This window comes from Culex quinquefasciatus, chromosome 2 (assembly GCF_015732765.1).
Source record: "Culex quinquefasciatus strain JHB chromosome 2, VPISU_Cqui_1.0_pri_paternal, whole genome shotgun sequence".
In the NCBI taxonomy this organism is placed as follows: Eukaryota; Metazoa; Arthropoda; class Insecta; order Diptera; family Culicidae; genus Culex; species Culex quinquefasciatus.
In genome coordinates, this window is record NC_051862.1 from 54,788,549 (window position 1) to 54,811,574 (window position 23,026).

Sequence of the window (23,026 nt, forward strand, 5' to 3'; positions counted from 1 at the left end):
GCTGGAAGTGGGGACGCGAAATCGTGATTATTCAGGTTAATTTTTGGTGTGCTTTTGTGTCGCTGTTCGTATCGGATGAGTGATTGTGCTAATCGAACAATAGCATCATTGGTGCGCTGGAAGTGGGGACGCGAAGTCGTGATTATTCAGGTTAATTTTTGGTGTGCTTTTGTGTCGCTGTTCGTATCGGATGAGTGATTGTGCTAATCGAATAATAGCATCATTGGTGCGCTGGAAGTGGGGACGCGAAATCGTGATTATTCAGGTTAATTTTTGGTGTGCTTTTGTGTCGCTGTTCGTATCGGATGAGTGATTGTGCTAATCGAATAATAGCATCATTGGTGCGCTGGAAGTGGGGACGCGAAGTCGTGATTATGCAGGTTATTTTTTTTTTGTGTGCTTTTGTGTCGCTGTTCGTATCGGATGAGTGATTGTGCTAATCGAACAATAGCATCATTGGTGCGCTGGAAGTGGGGACGCGAAGTCGTGATTATTCAGGTTAATTTTTTGGTGTGCTTTTGTGTCGCTGTTCGTATCGGATGAGTGATTGTGCTAATCGAACAATAGCATCATTGGTGCGCTGGAAGTGGGGACGCGAAATCGTGATTATTCAGGTTAATTTTTGGTGTGCTTTTGTGTCGCTATTCGTATCGGATGAGTGATTGTGCTAATCGAATAATAGCATCATTGGTGCGCTGGAAGTGGGGACGCGAAATCGTGATTATTCAGGTTAATTTTTTGGTGTGCTTTTGTGTCGCTGTTCGTATCGGATGAGTGATTGTGGTAATCGAATAATAGCATCATTGGTGCGCTGGAAGTGGGGACGCGAAGTCGTGATTATGCAGGTTATTTTTTTGTGTGCTTTTGTGTCGCTGTTCGTTAGGGGTGAGTGATTGTGGTGATCGAATAATAGCATGACTTATTGAATTATTTGTGTCTTGAGCGTAATTTTCGTTGAGTAATTGGTGTTTTTTTGTGATTTTTTTTTGAGATCTTAATTAATTGTTTTGTGATTTTCAAAGCCCTTCCTATATCATCGTTGATCGGAAGGCACGGCGTCGGGTAAATTGTGTATAATGTTTTGAATAAGGTTTTATTTTTAATGGTGAAAAAACCATTTCTATATCATGATCGAAAGACGCACTGACATTTTGGATTAATTAATAGTGGAGTGAAATAATTGTGTGTGAGTGACTTTGTGTGTTAACCAAAAAGACCTTCCCATAGCATCGTTGCTCGGAAGGCTCGCCGACGGGTCTGTTATGAAAGTCCTCCCCATAGCATCGTAGCTCGGGAGGCATCGAAAAGCCAATACCTTATCCTACTAACCCAAAAAATAATAATCACGTGATGCTTGAAGGAGATGCTGTGGATTCAACGGTCTCAAGCGGTATCAACAAGTATATAGCGAAAAACTGTGTGCTTGATGAGTCTGCAACTTCAACTATCGGACTAACATTCCTCCCTTTCGTTGAACTGCAGGCTTCTTGGGAGGGCGCCGGTATTGACTAATAAAGTAGGGATCTTCAGAGGTTAAACAGTGAACGGATGGTTGGCTCCCACTGATCATTTTTGATTCATTGTTTAACTTCAGCTGATCTGTCAATAACGGAATAGCAGCTCATTGGCAGTCAACCATGCTCATGCTCATGCTCAAAACGAGACTTATAACTATCACAAGTATTGTAAAACTGTAGTTGATAATAATCTGGTAGTTTTTGTTATGTTTGTGCTTTTTCGGTACAAGAAAAGTGCCAGCACCAAAGAAAAACTACAAGTTTTTCAACCTTAAATTTTAATGACTTTGGGTGTTTGAAATTTCTCCCAGAACATTTCATTTCCCTATGTAGGTCCCTACTCTTCCTCTGACGCTATTAATCATCTTGACCTTTAAAGCTTGGTTGATGCAGCGCCAACAGGAACCCAAAAGTGCGACGGTGAAGAACTTGACGGACTCTGCGAAGCATTGTAGAGTGTGTCAAGAATCCAAACATTTCGTGCGCTCCGGCAGCGGTCCAAATATTGACGTACTGATGTGTGTGCTACCGATTCCGTCCGGGGTGAAGGATTTATTCGCGGCACTATCTTGAGCAGAGGCAACCAGCCCGCCCGTTGCAACTACACGCATAGTTTGCCTCGTCGAACTTTCGCGCAAATATTAACTAACAGCGAAAGGGATGAAACTTGAGAACTAACTTTATTCCACCGCGCACCGTACAGTATATAGTACCTTACGTCAGTCAGCTGCCGGCTTGGAACCGGGCTTGGATATCTTGGTGGGATGGAAGAACCTGCCAGCATCATCGTCATACAGCAACAACCCAGTTAAGTGATGAGGGCTGAAGATGCTGCCGCGGTGATGTGTGTGCAGAGACGTACGTATTATTAGACAAGTTGAGCAAATAAGCTGGGATTCTACCGAACTTCCCTCCCGCCCTGTGTACACAGAAGAAGTTTGCCTGTGTTCTGCGTATGAAGTGGCAGCAACAGCAAAGTTTTCACCTGAGTTTTGAATGCGAGCATGTAAACAGCTTATTGGAATTTTGAATTCTGGAGGGCACCGGATTATGCGGGGTGTTAAGCCTCTTGAAGGATGGCTGTTGACGACTAGGATTTGGGATATTTTATCACTGGTTATTCACGAATATGTCGGTGGAAAATGTTTTTGAAGACTTTTTTGTTTTTGTCCAACTGTTCGTTTTTCCGTGTAATTTTGCCCTCAGAATGTTGAGTTTATATGATAATTTACATGGTTTTTTAAACGTTTCTAGTGATAGATCTTCCCTTTCGAATGCAACTTAATGCTTTTATTATTTTTTTATACCTAAATTGAAAAAAAATATATTTTTTTTGGTTAGTGAGGGGAAAATAATTCTTATGACCATACGACAATTGTGGCTAGTTTTGAATTTTTTCAATGTTGGGTCATATCCCAAGTAACATTTTTAAACCAACTAGTCACCACCAAGTTTTATTGAGGTTTTATGATAGCATCTTGTTTATTAGTTTTATTTCGGTATTCACAGCAACCAATAAGCATGCGCTGATTGAATGGTGATGATAAAGTTTTATGACTTGGACATAAATCCCGGTGACAATAAAAGCTACATAGCTTTTAATAAGGTTTTAAGAAAGTTTTAAGAAAGTCTTGAAAACCCGATGGCTAAACGGTTTTATTGTAGCTTCTTTAAAATCAAGGGTGTTGTAGCTGTCAAAACGTCATCCATAAAGTATGTGACGCTCTAGGGGGGGACGGGTGGGGGGGTCTGAGCAAGCGTGACATTGGATGTTATAATTATAGGAAAAGCGTGACGAAGGGGGATAAATTTTGGCTGATTTTCGCGTGACGCACTTAATGGATGAAGCCAAGTGCCATTAGAAAAGCAAAAATAAAAATAAAATTGATCAAAAAACACATTTATGCTGAATTTCGGATATAATTAGCATAGCCATAGAAGTTCGAAATAATTTGAATTCTTTTTCAGAAAATTGTAATTACATATTTTTTTCTTAATTACCTCCAAAATATATTATTTTAATACTCCTGACTAGGTTTTAACAAAGGTTTTATTAAGACTTTGAAGAGGTTGTTAAAATTCAGTTGTAAAGCCTTGTACTCCAATGAAGGTTTTATAAATAGGCCGTAACAACCTTTTGCAGAGGTCTTTTTGGAATTTAAGAGGGGTTTATCGGGGTTCTGGGGAGGTTGATACGACTTAGTGGTTTTAATGTTGTTTTGTCTGATTGATTTTATAGCGGTTGTAACGGCTACGATAAAGCCTAAAATGTTACTTGGGATATGACCCATCAGCCTGAAAAGTTCAAAACGGCAGTAACATTTGACCATAAAGTAAAAATTTTGTTGTCTAAAAATGAAAATGTTTGTTATTTAGAGCTCTAAAAGTGCCCGAACATCACTTTTCTCTTAAACATACACCTGAATTGCTTTCAAAAAAACTGACTCAAATATAATGTGGGTGTCTTCCACAAAGTAGCTTGGATGGGCAAGCCCAACAACTTTCTAGAACACAAAAATGTTCCCAAATATTTCCCGAAAAGTTAGATTTTCGTGAATCACCCTAAATTTCACTAAAAGTCCTATCTTTGTGAAGATACATTGGGGTTTGGCAATTTTATTTTTGTCATTTTATATGACAGATTTGATTTTTCAGTCTCCAAAATATTTTTCTCGTCCAATTTCCCATAAGTTTGCTCTTGACAGCAACATGGTCGCAGAACTCGAATTTGACGTAAAAAGTAAAAAAACAAAAAAAAGTGTTATAATCATTTGATTATCCGAAGTCCCAAACAAACCTTCTGATAATCGAACTTCGGATAATCGAGGCTTTGGATAATTGAGTCTGGACTGTAACACATTTTGTAATAAAACAATCGAAAAATTAATAATTTGACACAGACACAGATGTTATGTTCAAAAATTCAACATTTTGTCAAAAATAAATCATGAAAATATGTTTTCTATGGAAAATTTCAAAACAAATACTCTAAAAAATTAAAAGAAAACCGTGCAAAAAATAACCTTTCGAAATCTTATGGAAATTTATTTTATTTATTGATAAATCATAATATTTTGGGAGTCTAAACCCAAATCGATTTAGAATATAATTTAGTTTGAATATTATGTTTACTAACAGTGTCATCCATTTATATACAAAGACTTCGCCACCCTGAGCTCCTAAATGTGTATAAAAGAATGACACTGGGCAAATGCGCCGAATTCACATTTATTGACATTTAGAATTTTAACACCATAACTAAGTTTAAAAGTGTATACTACATTTGAAATCTAAATTTGAAAATATTTATAACATCTTTTTCAGACAACATTTGACTAATTTTGAGTCAAACATTCATGTGATTCTTTGATTTTTTGAAGTGGGCAAAAGCTGGTACCATAGGTACCGGAAACCAGAGTGACATTGGTAGGATTTCAATTTATTTTCAAATATTAATCAATCCGGAAGACTTGTCTTAAGATTTATATTTTAAAAATATGTTATGGTGTAGGCCACACAATGTCCACGTAAGTTTTTTTTCGAAAAGGTTTTTTCTTTTTAGCGTCCTCTAAAATAGTTTCGTTGTAAATTGTAATTTACAAACCGGGGTGACTTTGATAGTCACTGATTTTCTCACCAAATTTCGCCTACAAATTTGCAAATTTAATTTATAACGTCAAAGTGGCCTTTAGTAAGGTAATTTTTAATGTTTCGTTTGCAAAAAATTACAAGTAAATGATTGTTTTACTAATTATAATAAATTTCAAAAAAATTTATGTAAATATAAAAAGTTCATTAAAATTCATCAGATATTATTTTTTCCACAAAAGTGCCAATTTTTGATGCCATCAAAATCAATATTAGAACAAGATTCATAAAATTTCCAATTTTACTGAGAAGCTTGTTTTACTGAAAATGAATCTAAAACAAAAGAAATTATTCTTTTTAAGTAACACTTAAAACATGGAATTTAAAAGCTTATTTGAACTATTCTTAGTGTAAAATTGTCCACAATACCCGATAATGCAGTTCTTTTTCCGATTTTAATTCTTTTCCATTGAGAAAAACATGACACTTTGAGTATTGAAGTAATCTTTTTTATCATTTTTTTATGATTACAGTTTACTAACTTTAGAGACTTTTCAAAACTTGGTGAAAACAACTTCTTGAGGTACTTTGGACACTTCTTTACCAAACTCAGTATTTTTCCGTACCATACCGTTTGTATTTAATTCATAATTTTTATTTTGCTAAAAAATCTTTAATCTATCAATCTCACCCCGGCTATCAAAGTCATCCCGGTTTACGGTATGCAAAAAAGTTTTCAAGATACGGATGTCATTTTAATCAAATATCTCAAATATCATCGATTTGCGGAATGAAGGTTGCACTTTACACGAATTTTTCATAAACATTTTGAAACTTTTGGCTTGATATATGAATCATAAATTCAAACGGAAAACGGAGGTCCCCAGACTATTCAATATTGCATTTATCTCTTAAAAATCTCCATTAAACTGTAACCATCCAGACATTCCTGCTCACAAGTCATTCCAGAGGACGTAATACAAATCTCCCGGAGGCCACACTTGCTCGTTCCAGCCAGCGTTCGGTCGTGGTTCCCGGAATGATAATTTCGCTTAATTTTTTTTTCGGCGCGGAATCCCCTCTAATAATGAAAATGGATGCGCGTCGGTTTGCACTGTTGTGCCCATGCATGTACTGCTGCTGCTACCGAGTGCATATCATTGCATGTCGTCGTTGTTCTGCTGCTGTACGCCATGTTTGCCGCTGGTGCACGTTTTCTGGCGAATTTGTACGGTTAGGGTGGTTCTGTGAGAAGATATTGTTTTAGAGTTTTTTTTTTTTAAGAATGTTTTGCCTCACTGAAATTGTTTCAATCAGAAGAATGTTCTTGGATATTTGAAACACCAAAATCCACCCTAGCACAATCACACATGCAGTTCGTGTGATACACAAGTACACGTACACGTATGAATGAAGACAAACGAGATCAAAAGTCGCGCCAGGGGAAACTAACGTGTAGACAAACAAGCGAAGAACTGACGGACGCGGACATGATGGCAGTAGCAGAAGGCAGGAAGGCAGGCAGCCAGAGGCGCGCGGCAAGAAACAGGAAAGAAACATTTGAATTAAAGTAGAGATAATTGTTTCTACATGATTTCACACGATAAATGTGCAACGTTTGCGCGCGAGCTTCTGCTGCTGCTCCTCCGAGAGCTGATGGTATTAATCATATGCATGCATTGCATCGCACATTGCACGCGGCAAACAAACGAGTTAGAGGAGAGGTTCCTCCCCCCAGGTTCAGGTCACCTCGGTCGCCCCGCCGGGTCGGAAAGGCCATGCCCCGAAAGTCAAACGGTCGCCCCCTAAACGGGGTGCAGTTCGGTGGTGTTTGACGCACACGGGTGTATGTACTCTCACTATTGTTGTGTGTTGGACCAATACCAACAACAATGAGGGATTGTGTGTGCCTTAAGGGAGGAGGTCACGCGGAATGTTACACGTGGAGAGCGCGCCGGCCGGTCAAAACGATTCGATTGTTTGTCGAATGTGATGTAAATATAAATCATACTTTGTTTGCTAGGTTTGTGTGCGATTGGAATCGATCTGAAATGGGGAAGAGGAATGTTTTATTTTATCCAGCTATTCCGATTTAAAGTTTATGGAAACTTGTATGAAATTGGTGTGAATATACAACGAAAAACACTTTATACAGTCATCCCACATATTCGGAACACTTTTGTGATAATTTGTCAATAGCAAGCCAAATGCAGCTTTTCTGTCGACCCTACTATTTTAGGACCTTTATTTGGACATTCCCTTCACTAGTAAAAGTAGAACTTTTAAAACAAAAAACTACATCTCAAGACTATTTTATTCAGAGCAGCAAAACACTGCCTCCAAATTGCCTGTTCCATAATTGTAGGATATTATTGTTATTGTTATGTTATTGTGCCTTCCACAATTGTGGAACATCTGAAATTAACTGATATTTTTACAAAAAATGTTATCATGTTCATAAAACATAACTAAGTTTGAGTTTCGTTGGTATCAGTGCGTGAAGTCATTATATTGTAAAAAAAATATGTACTCATGGATAGAACAAAAAAGAGTTCCGAATTTGTGGATTTCAAGGGTCAAAGTTTAAAAAAAACCTGATATAAAAGTTAAAATTTGCAGTTGTTTGATACAGCATTCGAAAGATCGCAAGAAAAGCTTTCAAATTAAGGTAAAAGCGAATCAATAAGTTCAATCATCGATTTTCTATGATTTTTTGAACATTGACGGATCTGTAAACTGTTCCGAATATGAGGGATGATTGTAACGTAACTTGGGAACGATTTAAACATTTTCTAACAAAATTGGAAAAGTTATCGATGTATTTCACAAGTGATTGTTGATCTTGGTAAATCATTTTTTTACGTTCAATTGATGTAAAACCATTTCTATGATATCAGGCATACATAAATACAATCTTTACTCAGCGCTTTCATAGATATTTGAGATTAACAAAATACTCCTTTTTCCCTTAGGTAAATCATTCAGACTTCCCATTGATGAGACATGAAATCTGGAGCAACACGAGAAAAGGGCATAAGCATTTTGACAGCTGAGCAATTCTATACGAAATCGGTCTTTTTTCTTCAATTTTAATTTTTGTATTTTTTAATCCTACTGAAACTTTTTTGTGCCTTCGGTATGCCCAAAGAAGCCATTTTGCATCATTAGTTTGTCCATATAATGTTCCATACAAATTTGGCAACTGTCCAACAAAAATGATGTATGAAAATTCAAAAATCTGTATCTTTTGAAGGAATTTTTTGATCAATTTGGTGTCTTCGGCAAAGTTGTTGGTATGGATACGGACTACACTTAAAAAAAAAATAATACACGGTAAAAAAAATTGGTGATTTATTATTTAACTTTTTATCACTAAAACTTAATTTGCAAAAAAAAAACACTATTTTTATTTTTTTTTATTTTTTGATATGTTTATGTCCTCTAACATAAAATGCCAACTTTTCAGAAATTTCCAGGTTGTGCAAAAAATCGTTGACCGAGTTATGATTTTTTTAAATCAATACTGATTTTTTCAAAAAATCGAAATTTAGATCGCAAAAATTAAATTTGCAATCAAAAAGTACTTAAGTGAAATTTTGGTAAAGTGCACCGTTTTCAAGTTAAATCCATATTTAAGTGACTTTTTTGAAAATAGTCGCAGTTTTTCATTTTTTTTTTTAATTAGTGCAAATGTTTGCCCACTTTTGAAAAAAATATTTTTGAAAAGCGGAGAAAATTCTCTATATTTTGCTTCTTCGAACTTGGTTGATAAGTTCTTTAGTTGTTGAGATATTGCAATGCAAAGGTTTAAAAACAGGAAAATTGATGTTTTCTAAGTCTCACCCAAACAGCCCACCATTTTTCAATGTCGATATCTCAGCAACTAATGGTCCGATTTTCAATGTTAAAATATGAAACATTCGTGAAATTTTCCGATCTTTTCGAAAACAATATTTCCATAATTTTTAAACCAAGACTAATATTTTAAAAGGGCGTAATATTGAATGTTTGGCCCTTTTAAAATGTTAGTCTTGATTTGAAAATTTTGGAAATATTGTTTTCGAAAAGATCGGAAAATTTCACAAATGTTTCATATTTTAACATTGAAAATCGGACCATTAGTTGCTGAGATATCGACAATAAAAAATAGCGGACTGTTTGGGTGAGACTTAGAAAACATCAATTTTCCTGTTTTTAAACCTTTGCATTGCAATATCTCAGCAACTTAAGGTCGTATCAACAAATTCCCAAGAAGTAAAATATAGAGAATTTTCTCAGCTTTTCAAAAATATTTTTTTCCAAACGTGGGCAAACATGTGCACTAATTTTAAAAAATGAAAAACTGCGACTATTTTCAAAAAAGTCACTTAAATAAGGCTTTCTAGGCCCAGTGAAAAAAATATAATTTAATTCAAAAATGACGAACTCCTCGTCACAGTGTCCTGATGCAAACAATGATCGAACTGTAGCTGTCACAGCCCTGCGAAGTATGTTGGCTGACATATCGGGCAGTCAGTCAAAAAAACTAGCTAGAAGTCACCTGACAAAAAAACTTTTGCTAGAAAGAGATAGGAAACCTGATGCAAACAAACGTCCAGGTGTCATGTAAACATACTTTGAATGTGTTGGTAAATTTCTGACTAGAAAGCCTTATATGGATTTAACTTGAAAACGGTGCACTTTACCAAAATTTCACTAAAGTACTTTTTGATTGCAAATTTGATTTTACATCGAAAAATGAAGTTGAAAAATTTTTGCGACAAATATTTCGATTTTTTTAAAAAATCAGTATTGATTTAAAAATTCATAACTCGGTCAACGATTTTTTGCACAACCTAAAAATTTCTGAAAAGTTGGCATTTTATGTTAGAGGACATAAACATATCAAAAAAAAAAAATAAAAATAGTGTTTTTTTTTTGCAAATTAAGTTTTAGTGTTAAAAAGTTAAATAATAAATCACCAAATTTTTTTTACCGTGTATTATTTTTTTCCAGTGTAGTCCGTATCCATACCTACAACTTTGCCGAAGACACCAAATTGATCAAAAAAATCCTTCAAAAGATACAGATTTTTGAATTTTCATACATCATTTTTGTTGGACAGTTGCCAAATTTGTATGGAACATTATATGAACAAACTAATGATGCAAAATGGCTTCTTTGGGCATACCGAAGGCACCAAAAAAGTTTCAGTCGGATTAAAAAATACAAAAAAAATCGAATGACCGAAACCCTAGAGAACTGCTCAGCTGTAACAATTTTGCAAATTTCGAGCCAACAGGTAACTTTTTCACAAAACTCGAAATGTAAATCAATAGCTGGCCTTCCCAGCTACCTTTTAACACTGCGGGTTTTATGAAATAGTGTCCTGTTAGCGCAGAATTTTCAAAACAGTTCTGTCGGCCAAAATGCTTATGCGCCCTTTTCAAATGTTGCTCGAGAAATTCAAAAAAAAAATAAAGGAATATAATAGAAAATAAATCGCATGTTTTGGAAATTGTTTCAAACAAGAATTATCTAAATTAAATGAAAAAACGTTACTTAATCCACCCTTAGGTGGTTGGCGCCTTCCTCACATTTAAAGGATGTTATCCAAAATCCAAAAAGTGCGTTAATAACACATACATGCTTATAACTTTTGATAGGGTTGTCAGATCTTCAATGTTTTGGGCGCGTTGGAAAGCTCTTTTAAATACCTATTAAACGATAGGTCACACGAGAGATCCGGAAAACTTTTTCATCGACATATCTGAGATCCGGCCTCCAAAAAGCGTATAAATAACACTTAAGTGCTCATAACTTCTGATTGAATTGTCAGATCTTCAATGTCTTGGACGCATTGGAAAGGTCTTTTTAATACCTTTTCTGAAAATGTATAGCATGACGGGTTTTCTTACAAAAACAACCCTTTTTACAATCTTCCGGACTTTTGTTAAAATGGTTTTTTAGCATAACTTTTGAAGTACATAACTAAACTGCATAATTTTTAATAGCGACTTATGGGACCCCAAGACGGATTGAATGACGCCAAAACGGACAGAATTGGTTCAGCCAATGTCGGGATAATCAAGTGACAATTTTTTGATCAACATCCCACCACACACACAGACATTTGTTCAGAATTTGATTCTGAGTCGATATGTATACGTGAAGGTGGGTCTAGAAGGTGTATACGTGAAGGTGGGTCTAAGAAGTTCATTTTCCGAGAGATTTTATAGCCTTTCCTCAGTAACGTGAGGAAGGCAAAAAGGGATAACAATTTAAAAAAAAAGTTAAAGGTCAGTTATATAAAACCATATTTTCAAAATAGTTTTCACAAGTGTTTGTCATTTTTTATGAATCGACAATCAAATCTCTTTAGTTAAATAACATGTAGATTTCTTTTTTTTAACTAAAAATCACATGTTCAACACATAAGTATTCACATCCCTTACATATACATAAAAAGTATTGTTCAAAAATCTTTAAGAAGTCTACTTAAACATAAAAAAAATAAAAATAAATCAAAGGGGATAAATTTTGTCAAAATTGAGATTTTTTAAATAAAAAGTTAGGTCGTTGCAAATATTTTTTGAAGTTTATGTCCCTCGACTCTGACTCTGACTCTCAGTGTCAGGAATTCTAAGCAAATGTGTCTTAATTGCGTATCAGCCATTTTTCAATGATCGGAAATTTAATCAAAACTACACGAAAAAAAACAATTCACAAAATCGTGAATTGTGTTCATGAATTTGAGAACCACGAAGGGATTTACCCATGAGTACGGTGCATTTGCACTATAAATCTATGAATACGAGAATTGTTTTATTTTCTGTGTAGTTTTATTTAAATATTAAACCCTGAAATAAAAAAAAATACTAAGCGTGGTGAAATTATCTCAGGCATATGAATTGAGCTTCAAAAGTGACAATACAATGGGCCTTGCATCAACAACACGAAAAATCTACCTACTTTACTGATGAGCGCTCATTGAGCGCGAGCGCATGCGATGAGCGCGAGCGCATGCGATGAGCAGGAGCGAGCAAGAGCTACCGCATGCTCATGAATGAGCGAGCACGTCTTCTGGCGCAACCCTTGATTTTTAAGGCAATTATGTTATGTCATGCACTTATTTCAAGCAATTTTTCATCAGATTTTTAAAATTAAAGGGACTTGCTGTGCTTCGAATCTCGGACACTGATAAAAGCTGGTTCGTTTTTGCTTATGAATCGCAAAAAAATAGCCTACAATTTTACTGAATTACTGACTTTAGGTCTCAAACAGGCTGGTCACATCAAAATAATCAATATTTGGTATAACAATTGGCTTGGAAATAAGGAAATCAGAACCATATCTAAATAGTTCCTTTGCTTTCCCATTTTTTAGGAAGCTTTTGTCACAGTCTAGCTTAAATGCTGTTTTAATTTTTTAAATACATGATTAACCATAATATATTTCGTGTATCATAATGATGCTGGTTAGGATCGGATACATCAATTATCCGATTATCTAATTCTGGATAGTGGATGCGCCTTATCCGTGGATCACATGGTCTTGTATCAGCTTTGAATAACGTTATTAAGAAACGTCATTACGTTACAAGGTGTTTAAAATGGCTTTCCGCGGATAGTGTGAATAATTATTCGGTGATTCGTCTTGCGAATATCCGCTCGGATAATTTCCCGGATACACTCAAACCACGATGGTTTGACACCAACTGTTGTCAAACAAACGGGGTCACTTTTTAGTTTGACACCTCTTTCACACGGAGTTCACACACACTACCAAACGTTTGTTTTGATAGTGTGCGTGAGCGCCGTGTAAAAAATGACAGTTCGTCACTTTTTTGTTTGACTTTGACCAACCAACGGGGTACAAACTAAAAAAGTGACCAACCACCGGGAGTTGAGTGTATTCTGATTTCCAAACCGCATCTCTTTTAACATATCCTGATTACACCATGGTTTGATCAGAAATATCAAAGTGTCTTTTAATATTTTCAAGCAAATAATTCAGAATTGTATTTAACTCAGTTAAGATTCCCTCTCCCGAAACAACACCCCCAAAAAGCTTCCGCAAACCTACCTTCACTCTTCAGCTTCTTCGCGAATCAACCGACGACGACGACCTGGTTCACTAGCTCTTGCTGCTGTACGGGACTGCTGGCCTTTTGCTGCTTCTTCTTCAAATCTCTTCACCAGCCCCGGGTCTTAGAGGTACCCCGCAAAGCTGAGCTGAGCTGCTGCCGGTGATGCCGCGATGATGATGATGGGAAACGCACAAATACGCACGCACACGCACTTTCCAAGCGGCCGGCCGCGTACGCACAATCTCGCACAGCGCGCAAAACGCGAAAACCGCAGCAAATCAATCGGCCGGAGGAGGCGGTTGCGGGCTTGGAAACACGGAGATCAAACTCGAAGTGCTTTCGAGACGAGCTTCGCGAGTTTGTACGATTATTCAACACTTCTGGGGCGAGCGCGCACACACACACACACTCAGCTGGCCGCGATCGTCACGAGAGACGAGTCCCGGGGTTCAACTGTGGAATCAGACTTTGGCGAGACAACTCCGCGCGAGAGTGAGCACTATTTTGATTACACTGCCTTTTTCTTGCTCTTCCTCGGCGCAACTCTTGATTCACCTTTCTTTTTCCCCTTTGTTTCCTTTCTTATCTTCTGCACACGTCTTCTTCTTAATCTTCTTCTTCTTTTTCTGAATTCTCCGGGCTCCAGTCGAACCGCGATGGGATGATGATGATCTTGCTGATCTCGATCACTATACTTTTCTTCTTGAAACTTCTTCGTACCGATTGCTTCCCCCCTGAGAGCTTCGCTCGATCTTCTTGAACTGCTCCGCGAACGGTTAATATTCTCTGCCTGGACCTGCCGCCGAAGCTGCTGGACTCAAACTCGGTTTAGTCTAAAGGTCTTCGCTCGAACCTTTGCCGAAGAACTATCGCGAGTCGTCGTGCGGGGTCGTCGTTGCTGTTTGTTAGGATTTGCCCTCGCAGGTCCGCAGGATGAATGATTCTGTGGATGATATTATATTTACTCGCTCAACCTTGTACACGACGTTCAAACTCGTAGACGGACACAGGTCCCGCGAACCCCACCGGGATCGAACAATTGGTGTGATTGCACAGCAAAAAAAAGAAAAACTATCGAATTAAAATAGGTGGATTCAATACGAGCACGAACCAGATATACGCTTGAAGAGCATCATCAGGGGCGACGAGTGTGGCGTAGGGAAAAAAAGAAAAATGATAAATTACACCAACAATGGCGAACTCGGGCCACTCCGACGGACGAGAATCGACTCTGGCCGGCTGACCGACCGTCCAGTGGTGGATGCTGCTGATGATGATGATGTCGAAGGCAATCAAATAGGGCAGAAATTGTTCAAATAAAGGAAACCACATCACTCTCTGGCTGGCTAAATGTGTTGCTAGATGGAGGGGGAGGACTGTCGTGTCCGGGGAGGAAGGCTTGAAATAGTACCGGAGGACTGAACCCCAGAGTGTCACTAAGCAGTTGGACAGCAAGTGGATCGAGATTGGGTCAGCAAGGCTTTTGAAGAGGGTTGAAAATTAAAGTTTGATTTTAATAGCATATTAGAATAAATAATTTTTCCAAAAATCCATAACGGAAACTGTCCACGAGGGGAGGAGGTCTAAGATTATGAAAAAGTGTCCACGTGGTCAATGTATGTTTTATCTTTGCACAGACTTGTAAAACTTTTGTAGTATTTCCGATCGGGCAATGCTTGTTTAAATTTTGTTTCCAATCGAAAATAAATACTTTGCTTTCAGTCGTACAAAAGAAAGGCATCTTACGTTAAGAAACCTTTATGACTCTTTTGACCAGCCGGTCCCTAAGATGACAGTTTTCGTGAATTGCGCATATACACCGACAGGTGGCCAGTGGGCCTCGTCGGAGTCCACCCATTTAATACGCAACTCGAAATTTGCATGGGAAACTTTTTTTTCGTGACGGTTTTCGCGGCATGCTCACTTCAACTGTTCTAGACTTAAGTTTGGACGTGGCGTATCTCTAAACAAGTTTTTTAAGAAAATGATTCCAGACTGCATATTTTGTCGTTTTAAACCGAAACAAGACAAAAACTATGTTTACTTAAACTATTCGTCATTTTCAAAAGTTTGGCTAGATAATATCGAAGGCCGCCATCTTAGGCCCACTGGGCCCACAAAACGGGGTACGCTCAATTTGTATGGGAGCTGTCAACATGCTCCCGGACTGCTTCTGACAAAACAATGCCAATGGGAAAGAGAACTCTGTGTCAAGCCAACCAAGCAAGTCTTATCATTCGTATTCAAGCTTAACTCATTTCAAAGAATCATCTTAGCGGTTAACTTTACACAGTATTTCTGGCCAGGAAAAACAACTGAGTACTCATTTTTATAAAGTTAACTCAAAACTCATTCAAAATCGTGTTAAATAAAGGGAAATCTTAGTCGGCCAACTTGACTCAATTTTTTTTTTTATAATCTTACAAACAGTCAAGTACTACGTACCGTAAACCGGGGTAACATTGATATTTTCAGTTTATTTTTGGAATATTTTTCAATTGATAAGGTTTTACTCAAGATTTTTTTTAAACATGTACTGGGGTAGGCCACACAAAGTCCATGCACTGTTTTTGAAAAAAAGTTTTTTCAATAGTGTTAAAAAAAATGTTACTATAAAAATTCTTAGTTTGAATTTCGGGGTGACTTTGATAGTCATAGTTTTTTTTTTTTTTTTAAATCAGATTTAAAATGTTCTTACTTTATTTTTACATCGAGTGTATCATTACTAAGGTTGCTGATATATTTTTTTAAGAAAAAAAATCAATGTTTATATTTAGTTAGCTAAGTTAATAGATTTTTTTTACAAAATATATAAATAAATTTTAGGTTAATATTGTTAAAAGTCACAATTTTGCCTGAAATTTGTTTAACACTAGTTTGGTTTGTAAAATTATCAAGCTATATTGCATTTCAAACTGAATTCGAAGCACAAATCAAAAGTTTTTACATTTTAATGAAATTTGTTAAACTGAAAATGCCTAAAAATTTTACCATTTTTTTAATGATGTTCTAATCTAATCTAATCTAATCAGACCCTAGCGCAGCCAATCTTTCGAAGGGATCCTGGAGAGTGCCTTAGGTTAGATGACGCCTAGCACTCTTCTTGTCATTTATTAACATTTGTAGTGCACCATTGCATCGGAATGCATTGAAACATCACAAGCGTTAAAGCGGCCAGGCCTACTGCGTAAAGCCGTATCGCAGAGATGACTCGTAATTGGGTTGAGTTTGAGCACTGAGTGTTCGAACAACAACACAATTCTGAATCGACAGGGGAGGAAGAAGCGTGGGGACACACCACCATACGCTCCGAGATTTGGTTGTATTCGTTGGGAGCACCATGCTAAGAAGGTTTGGTACTCCGGGACCCTCTGGGATGGGACATTGTATTTCCACGAATGCCCTGGACACTATTTGCCGTGGTTATAGCGCCACAACTCGCTCTCTGTAACAGTAGTCCTAATTCCAGTCTAAGCTTACCAAGTCGTCATGGCCTAGTGGTTAGCATTTTTGCTTACCAACCCAAAGGACGGAGGATCGAACCCCGCCTCGAGCGACTTTGATTTTTCGTTCATATTCATCATTTCAAATTCTGTGTACTTAACTTTCTCGTTGGGAGCAGATGGGAATCGAACCCAGGACTATTCGCTTACAAAGCGAACACCGTGACCAGTCCGACCACCTGATCCGGACCTGATCCGACCATCTCAATAACAAAAATTGGTATTTATTATCTGGACATTTTAAACTGAGAAAAACTTATCATCATATTTTACAGTTTTTTGTGATCCCAGTTTTCCCAGATTTTAACAAAACTGGACGTAATCAGGAATGAGTTTTGAAAGTAATCGCTTTCGATGTTGGGTGAATTTTACTCCAAAAAGTGTAGATATTTAATTTTCATAAGCATTCTAGTGAAATTCATACAAATTTTAATTGAAATACTGAAAAAGAACTTCCTAAACATACTTTTTTTAAACTGAGTGAAAATAACTCAAAAATAAGTTAAATTACATGCTAGAACACTAGCGTGGCCCTTGAACAACTCTGCGAAATTTGAGAACGATTTGTTGAGTCCACTCTTCAATGATTATCAATCCAAGAATGGGACACATGACAGATCCGGACAACATTTTAGTCAACAAATCTGAGATCCGGCCTCTAAAAAGTATATAAATAGAAATTAACTTTTGATAAGTTTGTCAGATCTTCAATGTTTTGGGGGGTCCCTTTTTACAATCTTCCGGACTTTAATCAAAATAGTTTTTTTAGCATAACTTTTTATATGTATACGTGAAGGTGGGTCTAGGAGGTTTGATTAAGAAGTCCATTTTTCGAGTGATTTTATAGCCTTTCCTCAGTATGATGTGAGGAAGGCAAAAGCGTTAAAATTGGGAAAACTCTCAAATATTTTCGCGAAGAATTCTTCTGTCAAATGATACAGCGTCTCCAAACTGGATTAACATGTAAAAATCACGTTTTTTTTGTCTTTTGACAGGAGCAAGATAGCACCTTCGGGAATGATTTAGATAATTTTCTAAATTTTAACGCTAATGTGTTGGTTTTGATATTAAGATCACCAATAAGTCTCAAATTTTAGGTTGTTGCTTGAGGCCCAAAAGGCATCGATGAAACGTTGTTCCTGTTTAATTTGATCATTTTAAACATTCCCATACAGTGCGAAAGTGTGAAAGGAGGCTGTAAAAATTTAACAACAAGTTTGAGTTTTGGGAAACGATTTAAGAAATTGTATAAAATTATTCAGAGTGCTCGAATCTCTTTATGGAAAATCCACAAGTTGATTAAAATTACAAAAATCGATTTCAACGGTAGAATCCCACCCAAACTTATATTTTGGAATTCAAGCTCAGAACACCACAATGTTTGTAAACCACTCAAATGTGAACTTGTTACACGGAAAGACTGTTAATGACAAATGCAACAATCCAGGGGTAATTTTTGTCCTGGCCAATTGTTTGGATGAAGTAAAAGATAGGGGTTTTCCAGTAAATATTAGTATGCTCTGGCAAAATTTTAGCGTGTTAAGTAAGTATCTGAACTATGGCATTCCCTTGATATTTGTAGATTTGTTGTAAAGGATTAAAAGGTCAGGTATCAAAAAAATATTTAAAACTTTTTAAAACCTAATATTAATTTATTTAAGTTGTAAAATACAAATCAAACAAATGGACTTTAATAAAAGAACTTAAATTATCAATTTTAATTCTCAAATAAGAACCATTTTAAAACAAACCAAGTGCAAAGTCTTGACATCACCCTCAAAATTATTTTTTCGCGTCTCTTTCAAGAAAATACACATTTAGAGAGTCAGAGAGCTAAACATACCGCTTGAGCCAACTAAAAAACATTTAATGTTCCTTCCGCAAACCGGAAATAACCAGCCACCGAAAACCGGCCACTGACGAACCGAACCCACCGTGACCTGTGCTTCCCCTATTCCTCCCCGGTCTCACTTCCCTCAACAACAACAGCACTCAAAGAGTTTGACTATACTAATCGCTGCACTGCTACTTTTCAGAGTAACTCGCGAGAGAGGAAAACAACTTTACTAGGAGGTACAACACACTTTTGTATAAAGTCGTCGCTGCTGCTGCTGGTGCTTGCTTGCTTGCGTTAGGTAATTACGTTTCGAAAGGAGGAGAGAGACTACATACTATTTTCCAAACGCAAGCAAGCAAGCACCAAGCAGCCGAGGCAAAAATTAAACTTTTGCTGAGCTGCTTTTGTTCAGTGACCCCTTGCTTCCTTCCCCGGGGGAGCAACGCAACTCGCCTGCTCCTGCTACTGAATTGCCCCCACACCAATTGCCCTCCCGGAAGTTCTCCCCCCATCGAAAGAAGGAAAATAATAAGAAAAAAAACTAGTTTTTGTCAAACCTTCGGAACAACCTCCGGGAAAACGGTTCCAGCAGCACGTCGAGCAAGTCTCGACAGTCTCACCTGGGTGGAGGTGGAGGAGGACGTGGAACTTGCGGGCGAAGCGAAAACCGAAACAACGAAATTACCCCCGGGGCAACACACGGATTGGGAACCGACGACGACGACGACCGGAGGAGAAACGACACGGCAAGGCAAATCGACGAACTTTTTTTTTCCTCTTCCTCTTTTCCTCTTCACTTTACGCGACGTCGACGACGACACAAACCGTTTTTCGGATGTTCCGAAAAAGTCCGCAGAAAAAAACAGAACAAAAAAAACACGGTCCCCGTAATCGACTCTGACCGCGCACACTTGACCACTCACGGTGGAACCTCGGAACACTCCAACTCTCGGAACGGGGGGGAGAGGCGAACGCGACCACGGCAGAGCACCAACCACAAACGCACGACGAGAGAATTCCGGATTCGATCGCGTACAAAAGAAAAGTGATGTTTGTGTCAGCCTCGAACTCTGACGGGGGCCTTGCTTGGGTTGACAGAGCGGACCGAGCGAGAAGGACAGGAACAACAACAAAACTGTGTTTGAAATTTGTGCCGAGCGAAACCGAGCGTCTGAAATGTCAAGCGTTGACGTTTCGTGCACTGTAACTGAAAATCGCACTTTGCTGAGTTCGTTTTCGCACTTTTTCATACGATTTTTTCAATTCAACTACGATTACACTTTTTTGTGTAATCGCAGTCGAACTGAAAAAATCGTATGAAAAAGTGCGAAAACGAACTCAGCAAAGTGCGATTTTCAGTTACAGTGTGGGGGGTGATTACAAGATGAACAGGTGAAAATATTTATTTTCTGTTCTGTAAAACAAATTTTACAGAACAGAAAATAAATCAAAATCAAATAAGGCTTTCTAGTCACAAATTTACCAACACATTCAAAGTATGTTTACATAGAGTTATCTACGTGCGCATGTATTGTGTGTACGTACACGAAAAAGATTGAGGTTAAATTTTGTACCAGCCAGCAAAACAAATGGCGTGCTAGTGTTTGTGAGAGTGGGCTTAGATAACTCTATGGCAGCTGGACGTTTGTTTGCATCAGGTTTCCTATCTCTTTCTAGAAAAAGTTTTTTGTCAGGCGACTTCTAGCTGGTTTTTTTGACTGGCTGCCCGATATGTCAGCCAACATACTTCGCAGGGCTGTGACAGCTACAGCTCGATGATTGTTTGCATCAGGACACTGTGACGAGGAGTTCGTCATTTTTGAGTTGAATTATATTTTTTTCACTGGGCCTAGAAAGCCTTATAATCAAAAACAAATTATTCGCTCTACAGCATTGCCTTGGCGTTCTCGATTACGAGATTCCTACTCGAAACTAGGTGTCCGAAGGCTTGATTGTTGAGGCAATTGCAAACCTCTTTTTACACCTAAGCTTCCCATCCGCCCCGGGATTCGAACTGCCGACCTTTGGATTATTAGTCCTACTGTCTACCAGCGACTCCACCGAGACAGAACCCAGCCAACATCTACTTCCCCATCCGACGGAAGGCGTGATCAGACAAATCTCAGTTATATTGTTAATTTGATTTTGGTTAACCGCGGTGGATTTTGTTGAAATAATCGAACTGTCAAAAATCCACCAAAGCATCTATCGTAAACTGGGGTCAAACCGGACACATTGGGCGAATTGGGACAGCAGTTTTAACAATGTTTGAGTACAATATTTTGATTTTTCTGGTTGTTTTCGGTTAAGCGGTGTATGCACTTCGGAAGGAATCGGTCAAGAAAAATTTCAAATGGGCAGCGGCGGCAGCGAAAGCAAGCCAGAGAGGGTGAAGAAAAGCCCCAAGAAATCGCTCCCTCTCCTTTGTTCTGCTGTTCGTAAAGCCATTTCTTGACCCCTTTCCTTCCGATCAGCGTACTAGCATTTAGAACAGACTCAGGCCAACAAATGTGTTACATTTCTCGAGATTTTGACAAAGAACTTTGTCCTAAGGTTTCTATACGTGGTGTCAATCCAAAATTTTCGCGAAGCGAAAACGTTACGTGACGAATTCCCCTCTCGGCAGATTTCCCCTCTTTTTGGTGCACGCTGGTTGGATGAACGAACGTTTCCCAATCAGTCGATAGACAAATCCAGCGAAAGCTCAACGCTGCTTTTTGATGGTGAGAGATTTGACAGCTCCCATACTAAATGTCTCGATTTTCATACTTTTGTACTTGTACTTATCTCAATTGCAATTTTTCGAACAGTTTTTATTTTAATAATATTCTAGACACATTTTGTGCACCTAATCAATCAATACTTTTATCATAAATAATCATTTTATCGCTTAAAAGTTGAGTTTTCCTGAGCTCCCATATTCAAATACATGGAAGCTGTCATTTTTAACACCATTGGCCACCTAGCGGCCATTTCAAACTGGATACGTCTATCGAGAGACGTGAGATTGATGTATCTAAAATCTCCCCCACTCCACCTCATAATTTTCGGATCGTCGACGAGTCAACAAAACTCGGCTCGGTCGGTCCCGAAAATTCATTCTATTGCAAAAATTGCAAAATTGTTCTATTGCTGGACGACGACGAGGACACATCAGAAGTAGAGAGCCTGGATCTTATTAGAGAACGGACATCTCAAACCAAAAGTACCAATCGAAGCACGAGAACTGTCAAACGGAGGTACCAATCGAGCAAAATCCTTTGTCTTATGCTCGTTTGGTACCTCCGTTTGACAGTTCTCGTGCTTCGATTGGTACTTTTGGTTTGAGATGTCCGTTCTCTAATAAGATCCAGGCTCTCTAATCAGAAGCAGATGGCCTGGTGGCCCGGTAGCAGACGGCCTGGAGGTCCGGGAGCAGATGGCTTGGAGGCAAGGACCAGCTAAGACATGCCGGTCGCGTGAGTCGATCATTGGAACTGGCCACCACCTGGAGTGGCCGGAGGCCCCGCGGATGTTCCGATGGGGGGACATTTTCCGGACCGTAAGAGTTGTGGCAATATGGGTATCAAACTTTATGGTTTTTGATACCGGACATGAAATTTGACATTTTGGCAGTAGTGGCCACAATCCGGAGTGGCCGGAGGCCCCGCGGATGTTCCGATGGGGGGACATTTGCCGGACCGTAAGAGTTGGGGCAATGTGGGTATCACACTTTATGGTTTTTGATACTGGGCATGAAATTTTACATTTCGGCAATAGTGGCCACAATCCGGAGCGGCCGGAGGCCCCGCGGATGTTCCGATGGGGGGACATTTGCCGGACCGTAAGAGTTGTGGCAATATGGGTATCAAACTTTATGGTTTTTGATACCGGACATGAAATTTGACATTTCGGCAGTAGTGACCACAATCCGGAGTGGCCGGAGGCCCCTGGGATGTTCCGATAAGGGGACATTTGCGGAACCATAAGAGTTGGGGCAATATGGGTATCAAACTTTATGGTTTTTGATACTGGGCATGAAATTTGACATTTTGGCAGTAGTGGCCACAATCCGGAGTGGCCGGAGGCCCCGCGGATGTTCCGATGGGGGGACATTTGCCGGACCGTAAGAGTTGGGGCAATATGGGTATCAAACTTTATGGTTTTTGATACTGGATATGAAATTTGACATTTCGGCAGTAGTGGTCACAATCCGGAGTGGCCGGAGGCCCCACGGATGTTCCGATGGGGGGACATTTGCCGGACCGTAAGAGTTGGGGCAATATGGGTATCAAACTTAATGATTTTTGATACTGGACATAAAAGTTGCATTTGGCCATTATCTGAAATTAAGCAGTTAAAATATGCTAATGCTAAGCAGTTAAAATATATTGCTTATTAGGCAGGAAGTAATAAACAGACTACTGCAATGCACATTTTTTTTGTGCCACTGTGAAAATCTGTTTCTGGAAATTTAGAATAACTATCTCGTAATCATTAAGATCCCTGAAAAGGGTAGTTTTTAATGTCTGCT

At 38.4% G+C, this 23,026-nt stretch overlaps 1 protein-coding gene across 2 annotated transcripts in view; it reads right to left on the reverse strand.

The window, feature by feature from the left end:
* Positions 1-19,612, reverse strand: part of LOC6051367 — a 170,572-nt gene extending 150,960 nt beyond the window's left edge. Inside the window, exons 1-2 of one of the 2 annotated variants that reach the window (XM_038258500.1) lie at positions 19,134-19,612; positions 13,170-14,116 (exon numbers count right to left, since the gene is read on the reverse strand). The gene's annotated coding sequence lies outside the window, so the exon portion shown is untranslated. Of the gene's footprint in view, positions 1-13,169; positions 14,117-19,070 lie in introns of both variants that reach the window. The other variant, XM_038258499.1, reaches the window with a different exon arrangement.
* Between the last annotated feature and the right edge of the window lie 3,414 nt (positions 19,613-23,026).